The sequence below is a fragment of the Cryptomeria japonica genome, chromosome 5 (assembly GCF_030272615.1).
Source record: "Cryptomeria japonica chromosome 5, Sugi_1.0, whole genome shotgun sequence".
In the NCBI taxonomy this organism is placed as follows: Eukaryota; Viridiplantae; Streptophyta; class Pinopsida; order Cupressales; family Cupressaceae; genus Cryptomeria; species Cryptomeria japonica.
In genome coordinates this window covers 564,862,323-564,882,322 of record NC_081409.1, presented here as the reverse complement: position 1 = coordinate 564,882,322, position 20,000 = coordinate 564,862,323, and the positions used below count along the sequence as shown (strand labels likewise).

The window sequence follows — 20,000 nt, the reverse complement described above, 5'->3', positions numbered from 1 at the left end:
CTACCCTAACCACCTTTATAACTACTATATAACTTCCTCAACTACTTGAAATAACTTCCTCAATTTGGGGAAAAATAACTATTTAGAATGACTACCCAAAATGAGAACTTAGGATAACTACCTCATATGAAAAGAGCCAAGATTATCCTTTATTACAATAAAGAAATAGAGATGAGAGAAAGGAAACTCGATCATGAGAGTTATTTACAAAGAAAGACAAAAACATGATGCGAGTAACACAACAAAAATGAAGACTATACAAAATGCATCCCTGCACTTATTCTAAGCTAACTCCTTGTGTTGCCGATGAGGTTGTTGCTTCTGTAGGCACATTATGTTGTCCAGGTCCTTTGTCTCTGAAGATTCTAAAAAGTCGGATGGCTGAAGTGACAGATTTTCCTTTGGGAATTAGGATGTTGGCTATCCTCATTTTCCATGTCTTCAAGTTTCTATGAGTGCCACTTAGTTCTGTCACCATGCTGAGTATCTAAGACATAGAGATTCTCAAGGAAGAGTAAATATCAATCAATTTTTCCATGGTATTTTCATTGAAGTTTGTCCTATTAAAAAGCTGCTAATCTACCATGTTCTGGAAGCTATTCTGTAACACCTGCAAATCTTCCATCAATGTCACATCTGGGAGAAGAGCAGTGAGTTGTCCTTGGAGTTTGGTACACACTTGATCACATGAAAGCATGAGCTTTTCTAACTCTGATGAAACTTGATCTATGATCACTAGTTTCCAGTTAATGCTTTCTATCCATATTTCTAGATAATCTTTTTCATTACTAGGCAGGATTTTCTCAGTTGCAAGGCTGTCCATTCCAATTTCTATCATTTGTTTGAAATCATTCACAATTTCCTTCCAAGCTGCTTCCTCTTTCTTGACATTCTTCAAGTCTTTCTCAATAGTATTTTTCTTTATTAAGGCCTCATTATGGATAGATTTTGCTTGGACTAGGAAATCACATGCAAGAGTTTTGACCTTTTCTACCCAACCTTCAATTACCTTTCCATAGGCTTGGTATTTTTGAAGATTATCCATAACATTCCTTTCAATTACTCCTTCTGGTGTCAATATAATTGGCTGGCGATCTACACTTAGTGGCATAGTGGAGGTATCAACTACGGATCTCAAGTAAGAAGACAAAGTGTGCACTTGTTGTTTCAATTGATCCTTGGATTGCTTATCCTTTTCACTTCTCTCCACCATTCTGGCTGCCATCACATTAAAGTTCTGAATATCAGACTCATGAGAAGAAGGTCCCATATCAATCTTTGTCACAACAAAGTCCGCAGAGGTGGCCTCATTTGTATCTTTCTCAGATATGGGTTGAGCAATCTCTAAGCAACATATTCCTTGAATTTGGATCAGTCTTTATTCTTGAGGATACTTTGAGTTTCTTCGGTTTTTCAGCTCTTCCAAAGAGATCAGATATGCTACTAAATTCAGGTACCACCAGCTTTTCTACCTTCCTCTTCTTCAATAGACTTTGTTCTAACCATGGGAAAGAAGAATTTTCTGTAGACTCTTGGATCATTTCTTGTCTTGCTACCAGTGTTGTTGTCACCTCTCTGATTTCTTCAAATTGATCACTTGGATTGCTTGGAAATGATGAATCCATGACTAAAGTATTTTGTCGTACTTCTTGTCGTGGGGATTCAATAGGAACTGAGGGAGATATGGAATGCATTCCATCATCAAATCTCGTGTCATCCAAGAATTCCACTGGAACTTGATCCTTTTCTTGATTCGCAATAGAATCTTCTTCTATGCCTTTTGCTCTAGATTTCTTTCTCTTTTGTCGAGGTTCATCACCACATGTGTTCTGAAGATTGTTCCTCCTTGGAGGGTCTTCATCTCCATCACTTCCTTGAGTAGTCTGGAAAGAAGGAGTATCCCTAGCTGGAGTATGGAAAGAATGCAGTGACGTAGAGCTCTCAAGCTGATTTCCTTTTCTTCTTGGAGTTTCCTTTGTTGGTCTGGTAGCAGTCATTTGGTAATCTTCTTCTTAATCCAGGCTTCAGAATTCTTGATTACAAAACTTGTTCTTTCTCTGACATCTCTCATTTCCAGATCTGCCCAATTCAAACTGGGAAGTGGCTGGGACTAAACTTGCTCAAAATAGATAGGATCAATCAAATCAGATCCATCATCTTCAATGCCTTCTATGGTCTAATCCATCTTGAAATCTTTCATTTGCTTCATAGTTAACCTTGTCCAATCTCTTTTTCTAACCTCGAACTCATCTTCGCAATCCTCCCAAAAGTCTTCGAGATTAGGAAAATGAAAATAGCCAGGACCTAACTTTACGTTGTTCTTGACATAATCCTTGCTATCAAAAGGGAACCTCATCTGGTATGGATACAAGTTGATCTTAGATAAAGCTTTTTCTGCCACATCTGCTCTTGAACTTGACTCACATCTATAGTGCCCGAGACAAATAGGAAAGGCTACCCCTTTATTCTTTCTATCTCTACATTTCTTTTGAACTGAAACCAATTGCCGACAAAGCTCAACTAAAATGAGCTTCTCATCAACATATCTGGGTAACTTGTGTGGATAACCTTCAAATCCTCCTACTCGAAGATAGGTAAATCTCGGAAACTGGATGAAGAAACTTCCATATTTCTTTATCAATTTAGCGGCTTCCTTTGATATTCTGGTGGCAATGTCTCCTTGTAATAACCTTACTGCCCACATTGTGAAAGCATCATTCACCCGCCTGAAATACACAAAGCTTTCCTCAAGTTGCAATTGCTTGTAATAATGGTAAACTTGAGTTTCTTGATTCAGGACACCATTAGTACTTAACCCTGGCCATGACCTCAAATTAGCAATAGCATATATCAAGTAAGAGGTCATATGGAAGCGTTGACTTGTTTTGAAGTGCACTAACTGGTCATGTATGCAGTTGCTGATGAAATGGCCCCAGTCAATGAATTGCTTACCGGCAGAGATGACTGTTATGAAGAGGTACATCCACATTTCGAACTCAGTGGAATCAGGACTTCCTGTCACTCTATGGAGTAAGATAATCAGGTAACAAATCTCTTTGATGAAAAGAGAACGATGGAGTGTTTTTGGAAGCTAAGACTGTCCTCCTCGTGGTGCAACCATCCATTCTTTAGCCAGATTGTTGAGGCACTTGCTTCTATTATCGCTGAAGTATTTGTAAGCTTTTTGCTTATCGATGTGAGTGAACTTTTCCTTATATGGCAAACGAAGAATAATAGCTATTGAAATTCCATCAAGTTTGGCCATTAAGGATCCATCTGCAGCTCTTATCTCTCTTGCATCTAGATTATATCTTTTTGAGCATTCTATCATCAAATCTGTACATTGAATTGCTATGGGAAAACATGCTGCTTCAATCAAGCCGCTTCCTGCCACTCTACAGGACAACTTTGATCTGTTGCCTTCCATGAAGAACTTTTTGATTTCCTGCAAATTAATATGCCCAATCTTGGTATCATTAACCTCCGGAAACATGGTGTTGATCATCGGGGCATACTCATACTCCTGAGCCTTGTACTTCATGATGGTATTTTTGCAGATTCTTTCATATGAAGAAGTTTACAACCTTTAGCTTTTATACTTCAGTGTATCAGCATGTTCACGAGAAAATAAGAATATTTGAGGTGAGAATTGGTTTCTCAGGGCAGAATACCTTTATGCTTCTATATTCGGCATACAACACTACAAAATTCAAACTACAATGCTTCGTACAAAAGGGTTTTATGCCTTCATATGTTCATTTCTTGGAGTCTTTCTGTCAAAAGAAAAATCTCATGTATGTAGAATATTCTACATCAATTTCATTTTGATTGCAAACTTCTACTAAACCGCTTGCCTACTTTCCACAATCATGGCATTCTATACACAGTCTGTACCTTGTGTCTATACTGCCATACTTGTATTTCCTTGATTTTGAAACCAACTAAATAAATATGCTACACATATTGCAACTTGAAGGCTTCAGTGATGTGTTCAATAAATTATCCCAACCCCATATATTGTCTGGTTTGTATACAGGCAGGCTGACAAGATTATAATCAAAACTCTAATCTTTATGCTTTCATAAATGTCTATAGCCACTTCCAACACTTGAATTTTGCACCAGTAGAGAGAATATTGGTCTTTCATGCTCAGAACCTAGCTCAATAATGATCATATTTCTTTGAAATATTTGAGCAAATCCCTCAACGCACTGTTATAAAGCCTTCATATCTACATGCAGGAGTGAGGACGCTAAGGAAGGTGGCATATTGCTATTCACAGTTGTCCATGAGATAGTATCCTTTCTGAGAAACTCTGGAACATCTGATGACTCCATACATTGCTGCGTACTTCTTGTGCATCATCGATACATTCTGCAAGACTTTCATTTCTCCATATCCACGAGGAGGAATAGCAGGCTTTAACTCTGGATTTTACGTCTTCCACCGAGTCAGAGGATTCATGTAATGCTCACGCAGTTATTTCAGCTGCAAATAATATGAAAATAGACACGCAAAGCATATATTCTCCTTTCTTGCATATCATTCACTGACTTTTTTTTATTATTGTTATCGATAATCTGCAGAATACACATCTAAACATAATACTTCATCTTTGATATTTGCAAGTGGAGTTGGGTAGCACATTATGCATCTTTATCGGCATGCAAAGCAAATGGTGAAGGTAGTTACAAACTGAACTCCGCCTTCCTTCATGGCCACGTGGTAAGTTCCTTCCGCCAACTGGGGTTTTAGGCGAGCTTTATGGAGGTGCCATTTTTCAATTAGAGAGGTATCGGCATGTTGATCATCTTTGCCAAGTTGCCGATAACAACCAATTCATACTTTGCTTTAAACATGACTTAAATCTGAAAGTTGGTTGCTGATATTTGCTTTCGGCTTATTTATCTTTTTGGTCAACTTACCGATATCATCTCATGCATTAGTAAGTTTGATGCAATTACCGATTTGAGTGGAGAGAGAACTTCGAGTTTGAATGCGAGTTGAATACTCAGCATACGTATCGGCCAATGTTTAGCACTTTGTAAATTTGATAAGACATAAAGTGATAAAAGAGCTATCGGCTACTTCAACTTGAACAATTTGCGGATGCTTGGGCATTATCGGCAACTTGTGTCTTTCTTCCAAATGACCGATGAAAGAATGTATCGCGGCTCACTTGCAATTTTACCAAAAATAAGTTAAAATAACGAACTCTTTGATGAGCAAGAGTATGTGATCGGCCACTTAATAATTTGTTCCAACTTGACGATTTTAACATCATAATGCCATTTTGAGTGCTTAACACTTCATTACCGACCTTACAAATATTTGTTCTATAGCAGAAAGCGGGCAAATAGAATGTTGGTGAAGGTTGCTGCATTATGGTTTTACGCCTTTGACTTTGTATTTGCATCTAATTCAAAGTTTTCGAAGTCTTTTCACCAAGTTTGTTTAGTGCATGTTCTATTTCAAGGCTTCGAATAACATCAAGTCATATGCCTTGTCTACGCTTCCTTATTGTGCACACAACATCTAACAAGATTTTCCTTTTTGTCATTTTAGTACAATACACATGGTCGTCGATTTGCATCAGCTAAATGAATTGAGCTCTCAACTCGTCCCTGCTTCATGGATGTTTGCATGTCATGAGAGAGGCAGGAGGATTTGGCTTTATACTTGCAGATTGTATTCGCTTGAAAGTCTTTGAACTCCAACATTTATGTCACACAGTTCATGCGAGACTAATACATCTGTATTTGGAATTGTTTAAGAGATTTGTAATTTCAATTCATACATTTTGTGAGAAGCCTGCAATCATTTTATTCCATTCTGCACACACATCTACAAATGATCTATTACACTTGTACACTTGGCTGCTATAGGCCGAACTCTCATGTGAATGATACGGCTTTGGGTTTGTTTAATATGAGTGATCAGAGTAAGTGTTGATATTGATGGTAATGAATATCAATGTTTGTGACGACATGAGAATGCCATAAGTCTTCTTTGTCAATACTTTCAAAACATTAGTCGTCTCTTATACGAAAAATGAATATCATTTATTACTTTTGTTCGCCAACATTTCCTCTACAAACCTAAATTTGGATCACTCTGAGGACTTCGACTAAAATGGAAAATAGCCCTCTTTCAACCATTGTACCCTCCAAAATAAATTGAAACAACCATGACCATTTGAAGATGCATGAAGACAATGAAACCACATGAAATGCATGCGAGTATCTTCCATCAACTTGTGAAAATTTTCAATGGTTAACAATATTTTAACTTTTGTCGCCCAAAGTTTGAACTTTCACTATTTCACAAATGGGACAAACAAACCTGTTCTTCAAATTGGAAATTACAATACTTTTACATGGTATCAAAGCCAGGTTGACCGAACTTGAGGCTATTTAATTTCGTGAAACAAATTTAAGAACAAGTTTATATACTACATCACATTTCTTCAAATGGCCAATGCTATTAGATTCGAAGACAGACTCGGAGGTGGCGATGATTTTTCAGCCTGGAAATTCAGAATTCAAATGATCTTAAAGGAGAACAAAGTGGATTCGTTTGTTCAAACCAAAAATGTTCAACCCGAAAATGAACCTGACAAATCAGCATGGATTGAGGGAAATGAAAAGGCAATAAAAATAATAGTTGATGGGGTAAGAAACAACATAATGCCCATCATAAGAAAACATCAAACAGCCTATAAAATGTTCAAAGCTCTTGAAAGCACATTTGAGATATCGAATGCAAGTCAAACTCTAGCATTAAAACGAGAAATAAATCACATCACCATGAACAAAGGGGAGACAATCAACGCCTACTTTATGCGGATATCAGTTCTAAAAGATGAACTTGCAACTCTAGACTATGAGATCCAAAGCAAAGAATTAACACTCATTGCTTTAGACGGGTTGCCTAGTGGATGGAGCACATTCGTCCAAGGCATCAGTGCAAGGTCCAAAAATCCCAAGTTTGAAAGATTAAGGGATGACTGTCTCCAAGAAGAATCAAGATTGAACAAGATGGGAATGAAACACAAGAATATAGATGAAGACCTACAAGTTCTAAACACCAACACCGCCAAGCATAACAAGAAAAGGCAGTTTAGAAAGAGAAAAGGTCGTCAAAGCAAGAATACTTCAAAGAAGGACTTATCTCACATTCAATGTTACAGATGTGATCAGTTCGGACACTTCGTTGCAAAATGCCCAGAAAGAACAAAGAAACATGCTACATTTGTTAAAGCGGGAAAGACTAAAGGGGAAGATGACTCCGGGAAATACGTATTCTATTCAGCACTCACAAGTCAAACTTCTAACAAAATCAACTCATGGGTGATTGACAGTGGTTCATCCAGGCACATCACTAGGTTTAGAGAAGTACTTGATTCCATGACAAAGGATAGTGATGAGGACGTAACCATTGGAGATGACTCCACACATCCAGTCAGAGGAGTAGGAACCTGCACCATCAAATTGAAGACAGGCATAACTTTGCGGCTTGAAGGAGTACTATATGTCCCTGGCATCAAAAGAAATCTAGTCTCTATATCGGCACTAGAAGATAACGGATACAGAGTGACATTCATGGACAACAAAGTATTGGCTTGGCCAAAGAACTCCTCCATCAAGAAGGCAAAGACCAGTGGACAGAGACGGGGCTATCTGTATGAACTGTGCACAGAACCTTATCTAGCCCTAATCCATGAAGCCACTAATGCAAATGAAGTTTGGCATAGAAGATTAGGTCATCTGAATTTTAGAGCTTTATCTTCGATGGGAAACCTTGTCACAAGTCTACCCAAGTTAAAGCAAGATCATTCAGGGGCATGCAAAGGATGTGCCCTAGGTAAGAATACTAAAAGTGCATTTCAAAATAGTACTAGGAAAACTAGCAAAATTCTAGAATTAGTTCATTCTGATGTATGCGGACCTATGTCCGTAGCCTCTCTAGGGGGATTCTTGTATTATGTAATATTTGTTATGACTACTCTAGGAAGACTTGGATCTACTTTGTGAAAAGTAAAGAATCAGAAGAGATCATCTCTAGATTTAAAGAATTTAAATCACTAACTGAAAACCACTCAGGAAACAAAGTTAAAACCCTAAGAACCGACAATGGGGGAGAATACACATCAGATTCATTTAAAAAATTTTGTAGAGATAATGGGATTAAGAGGGAGCTTACTATACCTTATAACCCTCAACAAAATGGGGTAGCTTAAAGGAAAAATAGGACCATAGTTGAAGCTGCCAAGGCCATGATCCTAGATCAAAACCTTAACACAAATCTCTGGGCTGAAGCATCCAGCACCGCTGTATATATACAAAACAGGTGCCCTCACTCCCATCTTGAGGACAAAACTCCTGAAGAAGTATTCACTAAGATTAAGCCTAATATTAGCCACCTTAGGATATTTGGATGCCCTGTCTATATCCATATACCTAAAGAAAAGAGACTAAAACTAGAGCCTTCTGGAAAAAGAGGATTACTTGTAGGATATAGTGAAACCTCCAAAGCCTTCTGAAAAAAGAGGATTACTTGTAGGATATAGTGAAACCTCCAAAGCCTACAGAATCTATGTACCTGGTCAAAGAAATATTGAACTAAGTAGGGATGTAATATTTGAAGAGGATCTAGCTTTCAAAAGAGCTCAGAACTTCATAGAACCTGAAATCTATGTACCCACCTCTAACTTAGATGAAGATCCTGCCCCTGAGTTTCAGAGGGAGAATCTAGATGAAACTGAAAATGAAAACGAAAACTCACCTAGAAATCTCAAGAAAAGACCACTATGGGCCACCAAAACAGTAGAAGAAGCTCAGAGGTTTGTTGCTCCTTCTGGAACCTTCAGAGAAAGCAAAAGACCTAATAAATTTACTAGTTATGTTGCTCTTATGAATGATCTATCTAAAAACGAACCTGACAATGTGACAGATGCCCTTAAACATCAAGTATGGAAAGATGCTATGTCTGAAGAATATCAATCCATAATGAAAAATGATGTATGGGAAATTGTTCCTAGGCCAACTAAGAAGTCTGTTGTTTCTTCTAAATGGCTTTTTAAGATCAAACATGCAGCAGATGGCAGCATTGAAAAATATAAGGCAAGATTTGTAGCCAGAGGATTCTCTCAAAAGGAAGGAATAGACTATGAAGAAACATTTGCTCCTGTAGCCAGATATACCTCAGTCAAGGCTGTACTAGCCATTGCAACAGCTAAGGGATGGAAGGTACATCAAATGGATGTAAAGACAGCTTTTCTTAATGGAGAGATATCTGAAGAAGTATACCTAGAGCAACCTAAGGGGTTTGAGATCCATCATGCAGAATCTCATGTGTGCAGACTCAAGAAAGCTCTATATGGGCTCAAACAGGCTCCCAGGGTCTGGTATGAAAGAATTGACACATATCTATCAAAACTAGGCTTCTCTAAAAATGATGCAGATCCTAATCTCTACTACAAACAGAACAAAGGTGATATGCTAATAATAATTTTATATGTTGATGACTTATTAATCTCTGGAGAAGATCACCTTATAGATCAATGCAAGAAAGAGCTATCCAAAGAATTTGATATGAAGGACTTGAGATTCCTTCATTATTTCCTAGGGTTGGAAGTATGGCAGAATCCTGATAACATTGTTCTAAACCAAGGCAAGTATACATTAGACATTCTGAAGAGATTTGGAATGCTTAACTGCAGACCTATGACCTCTCCAATGGAGACCAATCTTCATAAACTCAAAGAAGCAGCAGCAGAATCACCTTCTACTGACCCCACTCTATACAGGCAAATGATTGGGTCTCTTATGTATCTGGTAAATACAAGACCAGATATATGCTATGCAGTAAATGCCTTGAGTCAGTTTATGTGTGAGCCAAAGGAGATACACCTGGTAGCAGTAAAACACATTATGAGATATCTACAAGGCACCTTAAACCTTGGTCTCAAGTATAAGAAAATTGATCTTAATCTACACAGATTCTCAGATTCAGATTGGGCTGGAAGTGTGAATGATCGGAAAAGCACCTTTGGGTGCTGCTTCAGTTTGGGATCAGCCATGATATCTTGGATCAGCAGAAAGCAGTCTTCTGTAGCGCAAAGTTCCACCGAGGCCGAATACATTGCAGCCTCCATGGCCGCCCGAGAAGCGGTGTGGCTTAGAAAGTTGCTTGTGGGATTGTTTGGTGATCCGATGAAACCTACAATCATCCACTGCGACAATCAAAGTTGCATAAAACTTTCAGTGAATCCAGTATTCCATGATAGATCCAAACATATTGAGATCCCATACCATTATGTATGAGACATGGTAGACAAAAATGTGATCAAATTAGAATATGTTAGTACGGGAGATCAGACTACAGATATTCTGACCAAACCACTTTCCAGAGTGAAGGTTGATCACTTCAGAAAAGGTTTAGGTATGATAGAAAGGTAATCTGCTTTGTAAATAAGATGTTGAAAATGTAAACTTCTTTTGTCATGTTGAGACATTATGGGTTTTACCCCCTGTGTTCATATCTAAGAGGTGACGATTTCTCAGATTATGAACACTTGTATGCAGACATCATAAGGTGACGATCTTATGATTCTCAAACCAGCTATCATGTTGGATCTCTGGTATGTCATGGATGTGCCATGATGATGTTGTGATAAAACTTTTGAATAAAATGTTTGTGCACATATCACAATATAGATAAGATGAGAATTTAACCATCCTCATATGTTTATCCTCAGTATTGCGTGTTTAGGCAATACTAATATCACGTGTCTAGGTGATATTTTGTTATAATAAAATGATGAATTCTTTATATCATATGATTGGGTGATACATAGAGTAAAATCTTATATTTGTATCCTATGTCCTGATGATACTTCATATCATATGTATAGATGATATATATTCTTGGAGACTGACATTATGAAAAGAAATGTGATGCAAGTTACTTTATCTATCTTCCAAAAGCTAAGAGGGAGTGTTAATGCATTAGTAGCTTCTACAAGATAAGACTCTCCTAACTCTCTACTCTATTATTAGTTTACTTATTCATGCTTTATGTTTATCAGACTATAACATTGATCATAATTGTGCTATTGATATTGGATAATGATGGATTAGATTGACGATCTACTTAACTATGTTAAGCGTCAATCTAAAGGGCTATCGGGCTACTACCCCGATAGCATACTAATGTCGATTCATATATGAATCGGCATTAATATGCTATCGGGGTATTAACCCGATAGCATATAATGCTAACCGTAATTGTTACTGTTTACTTTATATTATATGCTTTGATACCGATTCATTATCGGATATGTTTTATCTGAAACAATTAACAAATACCGATTCATGATCGGATGTGTTCATAAGCATTAATCGATTCATGATACCGATTCACCATTGGGTATGTTCATAAGCATTAACTGATTCATAATACCAATTCATCATCGGGTATGTTCATAAGCATTAAACGATTCATTATCGGGTATAAGCACTGTTATCACTATACCGATACATTAATGTTTGAAGCACCGATTAGTTATGGATCGGTTAAAGATAAGTAAGGGTCACGACCAAGTGACATCTTGGTCGAACATGTCTAAAAGACATGTCCGATCAAGGTGCCACTTGATCGTGGTCACCCTTCTACTTATACATCATTCAAACCAAAGGAACTGACATTGAAATCGATACATGTTCATTCTCCTAACCTGCAGTAAAAGAAAGATAGCAATATTAGTTTCATAGCCATAATATCAAAATTAAAATACACCATTCTGCATATAACCTGTTCTTCAAATTGGAAATTACAATACTTTTACAAATCTTGTATTACTTCTTTTGCAGGACTAGGGCTAGCATGAATCAGCAACAAATCTGGACAATATACCTGTTGGCAAATTGAGGGCATCGATGGGATGATAGCAAGAGCAAGATTTCAGGTGTTCTCATTCCTCTATTCTCAATTGTAGGGTCCACTTGGTTTGGAGATTTGCATCTGTGTTCCCTTGCTTGTTAACTACTTCATCTGAGGGTGCTTTCATATGGCGGTTTGTGCACTTGTTTTCAGATCTCAGTATTCCTTTAAGGGTTGCATAACTATCTTCCTACGGTTTGTAACAATCACCCTAGTTCGAGCTTTGTTCTTGTGTTAAGAATTTGTTATAATCCAGTTTGAATTATTGAAGTTAGTTATGCCCTACTCTCTATTTTGAGTATGTTTATCTCTCAACCTATTTGATGTGGTTTATGCATTGATCTAAATACATCCTTGGCACTTAAGACTTCAGCATGTGTATTCAGATATAAATCTAGGAGTATTATGATGGATATAACAGCAAGCAGAAATAGGAAGATGAATAAATTTATAGGAGATTCAGAAAAATGGAGCCTTAGTCATTGGTGTGGTAGGCATGTAAAGGTAAGATGTCTTAGTTATCCTATTTAGTATCTATGCCCAATGATGACCTTACTGTCTTCATATTATGATCTAATCCTTTATGGTACTTGCTGCATAGTTCTGATGCACCGTATTCTATCTAAGCCTTGAAATGATCAATAGTCTTGCGGCTTTGGAGTTATATACTCTTATGGTGTGTCTCTTGATTTGCATCAAATCTTTTATGGGCTGTATCTTCTGTTCTATGGGTGTTTTATGTTTGTATAAGGTTGTCATGTAGGGTTGTGACTGTGCAACTCTTGGTTCTCATCAGCTCTTCGTAAAAGCCCTCATGATCCTTGTTATATTTTTATTATAACTTGCTTTGCTCCTCTTGTGTAGAGGATTGCCTTTAGCTCTAATGCATTTTCTTTCATGGCTTTCTCATCCTCACATAATATTCATTGTGATATTATCTCTTCAATTTGAGCATACTGCCTATTACATTCTTTGAAGTAAGTATTCTCTTGATGATGAAACCTAAGGTGAATGAGGTATCTAACTTATTGAAGTTGGCTTTTGATCATACACTTGTGCTCAATTACAATGTGTTTCCTTTTTTTTTTTAGTGGTTGATACTCATATCTGATTATACGCATTGGCTGGAAAGACAATTTGGCTTATATACCTTGCTTATAGATTTTGTAAAATGTTTTCAAAAGTCATACACTTGCCTTAGTTTTCTGATATAGCTAACTCTCTGTTATTCAACTATGGAAAACAATTTTAGAATGTTGTGTAGCTTTGCACTATGGTTGAAGTTGATCATAGACTGGCAATATCCTTTTGAGCAATCTTGGCATATGTTGTCAATGGTGGAAGTCTAGTCAATAAGGAGATAAGTTACTCATGTTGATGCTTCTCTTCAAGAGATTCTTGAATTACCATGCCTGCAAGCTTAAGAGGGAGCTTGATTTCTTCACTCGAAGGTATGCCTTGATCATAATGATTGTGCTATGGGTCCATTTTGTAAAAGTGAAGTAAGGAAAAGATTGGCATTTGTCATATTTGATTTATGGCTGCCTTCCTTGATTGATTCTTATATTATGCAATCTTCATGAGACTTGATTACCACAATTTTATATTAAGAATCAAGAGGGAGTTCCATATGGAAGTTTTTTTTTGAAAATATGAAGCTAGATGTGTAGCTCATAGTTAGAAGGAAACATTTGCTCTTGCTGCTAGATATGCTAATATTACAACCATTATAGCTAATGTTGCAAGCTGGAAGTTAGATATGCCTTGATCATAATGATTGTGCTATGGGTCCATTTTGTAAAAGTGAAGTAAGGAAAAGATTGGCATTTCTCATCTTTGATTTATGGCTGCCTTCCTTGATTGATTCTTATATTATGCAATCTTCATGAGACTTGATTACCACAATTTTATATTAAGAATCAAGAGGGAGTTCCATATGGAAGTTTTTTTTTTGAAAATATGAAGCTAGATGTGTAGCTCATAGTTAGAAGGAAAAATTTGCTCTTAATGCTAGATATACTAATATTAGAACCATTATAGCTAATGCTGCAGGCTGGAAGTTAGATATAAAGACTGTTTTCTTAATGTTGTCTATATTGAATAACTAGAAGGTTATGAGAATCAAGATAGAGAATCTCATGTGTGCAGATTAAAGAAAAGCTCTTTACGACCTCAAGCAAGCTTCTTGAGCTTGGTATGAGAAGATTGACAAGTTTTGATTAGTTTAGGATCTTGCAAGAATCATGTTGATTCTAATCTTCACTTTAAAAGTATTCAATAGTGAACTGTTAATTTTGTTTCTTATATATATGTGAATGATTTATTTCTAACTGTTGGAGATAGTCTCATCATTAGATGTAAGAAAGAATTAGCCACTGAATTTGGAATGAAGGATCTAGGCCTAATGCATTACTGTCTAGGACTAGAAGTATGGCAAAGATCTTATTCTTAGTCAAGAAAATATGTCATTGATATGATGGATTGTAAATCTATGTCTACTCCTATGGAAACTAACTTAAAAGAAGTTGAGTATTTCTGCAGCTAATTCTGATTTTGCAGATCCTTCAGAGTACAGGCAGTTGATTGAATCCTTGATGTATCTAGTTAACACTAGACCAAATATTTGCTATGCAATGAGTGCACTTAGCCAATTCATGAACCAACCAAAGCATGTTCACTTGGTGGCAGCCAAGCACATCCTGAGATACTTGCATGGAAGAGTTGGCTATGGGCTGAAGTATCCAATCAACACAATGATCAATTTGGAAGGCTACTCTTATTCTGATTGGGCTGGAAGTGTTATTGACAGGAAAAGCACTTCAAGAAATTCCGCTATGATCTCTTGGGCCAATAGGAAACAGTCCTCAAGCTGAATACATTGCTTCAAGTGTGGCAACTAGAGAAGCAGTTTGGCTTCGCAAACTTCTTGCTGGGTTGTTTGGACAACCTTGAGAATCCACTGTTATTTATTGTGATAATCAGAGTTGTATTAAAATGTCTAATAATTTTGTGCTTCATGACAGGTCAAAACACTTGGAAACTCATTATCACTATGTTTGTGATATGGCACAAAGAGGTGCCATCCAGCTGAAATATATCAGCACTGATGAACAGGTTTCAGATGTTCTCACCAAGCCTCTAGCTCAAGTGAAGTTTGAGTACTTCAGTGAGAAGCTTGGAATTGTGGAGAACACAGTATTGATTGAGAGGGAGTCTCAATCCTAGTGATGCAATTTAGTTTGCGTCTTCCACCATCTGCGGGCAATGCAAGGTGTGGTCACCCTCTGCGAGCAATGCAAGGTGACATTGTATCCTTCTCTGGGAGAAGGCTGAGGTGTAAGACCTCTTTCACCCTCTGCGGACAATGCAAGGTGACATTGTATCCTTCTTTGGGAGAACGCTGAGGTGTAAGACCTCTTTCACCCTCTACGGGCAATGCAAGGTGACATTGTATCCTTCTCTGGGAGAAGGCTGAGGTGTAAGACCTCTTCCACCCTCTGTAGGCAATGCAAGGTGGATCCATCCTCTGCAGGCAATGCAAGATGCACATCATGAAATGAGTTCATGATATATATGTGTTTTATTGCAGGTATACTCTATGGAGCTTATACATTCATCCTTGCGGGCAATGCAAGATGAAGGTCATGAATGGATCATGACAAGTGGCAACTATCCCCCCTAGCTAAGAGGGAGTGTTGAAAATTGTAGCTAGCTTGGATACCTGATTATTGAATTTTAATGTTGTCAATGACAATTAAAATTCCTATGTATTACCTCTCATACAATCCGAACCACTTAGGGCTGGGCCCAAATACATGTAACTTGTAATTATGTCTTGCTATGAATATTGGGCAAGACCTATATATAATGTAACTTGTGGATACGACGGGCCATATATAAATGTAACTTGTAATTTGGTCTGACCCTAATTGGGCGATGTAACTTGTGGTCCTATATTGAATGTAACTTGTGAATAGGGCAGGCCCTATCTTATGTATCTTGTAATCTTAACCCTATGTTTTGGTGCCAAGTTGAAAGGGCCAACCTAGAGTGAATTAGGAGGCTGAGTCACATATATATACAAAGGCTTAGTCATTGTATCAATATACACTTAGCGAATTGTCTTCAATCAGAAAATTATATCCTTCATTCAGCAAATTGTTTCTCTGAGTCAGTGAACTATAATTTAAGGATAGCGAACCATCTTGCAATGACAGTGAACAAGGTTCTAGAGACAGCAAACTGTCCTCAAGGGTAGCGAACTTCATCTTGTGGACAGCGAACTTCATTTGAAGGCTCCGAACTATCATTGATGACAGCGATCTTCATTCTACAGACAACGAACTGTCCTCAAGGGTAGCGAACTTCATCTTGTGGACAGCGAACTTCAGTTGAAGGCTCCGAACTATCATTGATGACAGCGATCTTCATCCTAGAGCAGCGAACACTATCTCTGAGGCAGCGAACCTCCTTAACAGCAGATACCCTATTCTTAGAGATAAGTTTATCATTTGTATATCCTTGGTTGAAGGCGTTATCCTATTGTGCATAGTTTGCTGGTTCTGATTGCTTCAAGTGTCGAAGCCATATTGTAAGATACTTCTGATTATTGCATAATAAGATCTGAGATCTATAGCTGGGTTTTTCACCTCCAAGGGGGAGGTTTTCCCAGGGTATTCTTGGTGTTCCTTGTGCACATTGATTTGCTTTCTGTTATTGCTATCTATTTGCTACAATCTGATCCTAAAATTAATATCAACTTTGTCTTGTATCATAACAAGGAGTACACTAAGGGCGACCTCCAAACCCATGAGGGGTGCCACCCCTCAACCCTACTAGGAGCTGCTACTCCATATCCCCACTCTCATTTTTATTCACTCTCTATAGCTCTATGCTATTAAAATGCCTTTAGGTTAAAGACATAGTAGGTTTTCTCTTTCTTTCTTTTATATTTTTCACAGTTACCAAGAGACTCATACCCTAACCCCTACTACTTGTCTCTCACTAGAAACACATCCCTGTCACAAAGAATTGTACAAAGACATCTCCAGGCATTAGGAGACTTCAAATTAAGTATCATCGCATCTATACATCTCATATAAGCATCCCTTTAAATGAGGAAACTTCCAATAGAGCTTTTTCAAAGATATCACATATATTACATTAATTGTTAAAAAGTGTTGATATGTGGTTGACAAAAATTAAAATAACTAAATATACTAATAGACTTGTAATTTTTATTTTTTTTCATTAAAGTTTACAAGTTCTTTTTGTGATAGAAAATTTCCTTATTAAATCCCAAAGAAGTAAGAATATGAAGCGAAACAATAAAAAGCCTTAAGATTTGTACATGCATTGAAGTTTTATCAAATGATTGAAAATGCAATTATCTCCAAGTTTCCCCATACTTTTTTTTTTTGAAAAAAACAGGATTCACCTCCTAGTTTCTTTGACATGTCCAAGTGATTATAGTTTTTAAAAAAAAATTCTATCATCATGATGATTATCAAATATCAATACAACTCAATACTTTAAAATGTTAGCTTTAATTCTAATTTTAAGCATTTTAGTACCCATCCCTATTTCCCATACCAGTACCAGTACCAGTACCATAGGTAACTATGACGTTTTTCTTCTTATTTTGAAAACCCAAGTTTTTCCCAATTAAATCCTAGATTTTTTAAATAAATCATATATTTTTGGTTTGCTAATTTTTCCCCAAAGATTTTGGGGCTATGTTTCAGGTGTCGTTTCTCACTTTTTGTCCCAGTTTTTCTAACTCAGATCGCTACTTTTCTTAAGAACATGTGTACTATATGTATGCCTAATTGTGGCCTCTCTATGGTTTGGAAGGGCTAACCTAGCAATAAGAGGGGACAACTACAGCAGTGAAGGTTGGGCAGGTCAGGTGTAATTGTCCCTTATTAACCGGATTGGTGTCAATTAGAGGCATTGAGGCCCGATTGACACTAATCGCAAAATTATCCCCAATTTTCCTTAAGTATAAATAACACAGAAATTGCAACACTGCCGGACTTCCAAGTCCCCGCGTTGTTGCAAAGTAGGAATTCAAATGTGGTCCGATCGCCCTGTGATTCGAAGTTCAACTGGTGGGGAATGCTAGCTTGCAAAAAAGCTCGCCAAAGCTTAATTCCCTGGAAGTATCAAATAAGGGATGAAGCTGCCTGTAAACGCCAAGGCAAATTTGGCGGAAGAGACATCCCTCCATCATCTGCACTATATCATATGAGACCGACTATTCATGCACCGAATACCAACAGGTTGCTTGTAATTCAGTTTTGAAAAAATGTAGTTTAAAAAATATGACTAAGGGTGAGTATCGTCTTAGGGTGAAATGAGACAGAGTGTATACCTCTCTGCCTGAAGCACTCAACCACTCACGGTGTTATCCGAGTTTCACAGTTGTACAGGTTGAATGCAGCCAAAAGTGCGGCATTTCAATATTATGCCACCAGATCGCAATCTTATGCCCTAAATTAAGTAAATTTTCTAAGCATAAGAGAAAATGTCAAAACATTAGAGGCTTTTCTCTACGAGAGTGAAAACATGGTCTTAGCTCATGAAAATTGAAACACTTGTTATGCACGAACAAATCAAAAAAATTAAGTTTGCATAAATTCGAATGTGATTTCGCAGTCGCACCTGGTTATTTGTTGATGCCCTTGAGATTTCGGAAACTTATGTACAGATTTCACCCATCTGCGTCTGTTATGCTGTTTTTATATTGTCGTTTTATGTCGTACGGACCTCCCCCTATCATAATCTGTTTTATTGTTTTAAAAGAAAAGCTCACTCGCGTTCCTGTCCAATTATATTTTAATAGGTTTAAATAATTTTAAATTAGTATATATATTCTGATTTTAATATTATTTTTTATCGATATTTTTTTATATATATATATATATATATATGCTCAACCCATACTTTATATGAAGTTTTCAACTTACTTATTGAAATCAATGGTTCAAAATTGACTAGAAGATGAAAAAAAAAACATGCATATCCTATATGAAGTTTTCAACTTATTTATTGAATCAATGCTTCAAAATTGACTAGAAGGATGCAATAGTATATTTACATTAATATTAATTTAAAATAAAATGATAAAAAATCAAAAAAACATATTTTAATATGATTATTTAGAAAAAGAATGTGTATAAAAGAAAAATCTACTATTTTCTCTTTTAATAATAATTTTTTTTAATGATATCTTCTTTTATTTGAATATTCTATATTTTTTTTAAGTTTCAAAATTGAAAAAGACAAAATTATTAAAAAGAAAGAATTAGTTATTTTTCCTATTTTTTTAATGGTTACTTTTCATTAAGTGAAAATCTTATTTTAATTATTTATTATTTTTAATGAAATTACAAATAATAATTCAAAATTATTAGAATCCATTCAATTTATAGTTATTTGTCTTATTAAAATTTTAATTATTATAGAATACTTATTTTTGAATTAGAAATCTATATTTTATTTCAATGTTCTTTTGATAAGAATATAGTTTAATTTAATATTATTTTAGTAAGATATTATATCTTATTTTTTATTAAATTATTCTAATCATCATCTTCTTCTTTTAAGGTTTAATTTAAATTAAGTTAAAATTTAATTTTAGTTATTTTTATCTTATGAATTTACAAATAATAATTTTAAAGGATAATAGAATTAATTTAATTTATACATTTGTCTTATTAAATTTTAATTTTTTGTGGAATAATTATCTTTTATTTTATTTTTTTTATATCTTTCCCTACTTATTCTCTCTCTCTCACTCATAAACACACTCTTTGTTTCTCCCTCCCTTTCTCCATCTCTATCTCTCTCCCTATCCCTCTTCATTTCTTTATAATTCTCTTTATCTATATCTCTCCCTCTCTCTCTATTTCTCCCTATATCTTCCTCCCTTATTCCCTTTGTATCCCACTATCTATCTCTTTATCATTCATTATATATATATCTTGCTCCTCTTCCAATATATGTCTATCTCTTCCTCTATCTCCCCATATTTCTCTCCCTCTCCCTTCATATAT

The 20,000-nt window shown here is 36.2% G+C and overlaps 1 protein-coding gene across 3 annotated transcripts in view; it reads right to left on the bottom strand.

Annotated features, from left to right (window-relative positions):
• LOC131074935 (uridine/cytidine kinase UKL1, chloroplastic) overlaps positions 1 to 18,751 on the bottom strand; it is a 214,480-nt gene extending 195,729 nt beyond the window's left edge. Inside the window, exons 1-2 of one of the 3 annotated variants that reach the window (XM_058011678.2) lie at positions 18,607 to 18,738; positions 18,317 to 18,453 (exon numbers count right to left, since the gene is read on the bottom strand). The gene's annotated coding sequence lies outside the window, so the exon portion shown is untranslated. Of the gene's footprint in view, positions 1 to 18,316; positions 18,454 to 18,606 lie in introns of all 3 variants that reach the window. The other 2 variants (XM_058011679.2, XM_058011677.1) reach the window with 2 other exon arrangements.
• Between the last annotated feature and the right edge of the window lie 1,249 nt (positions 18,752 to 20,000).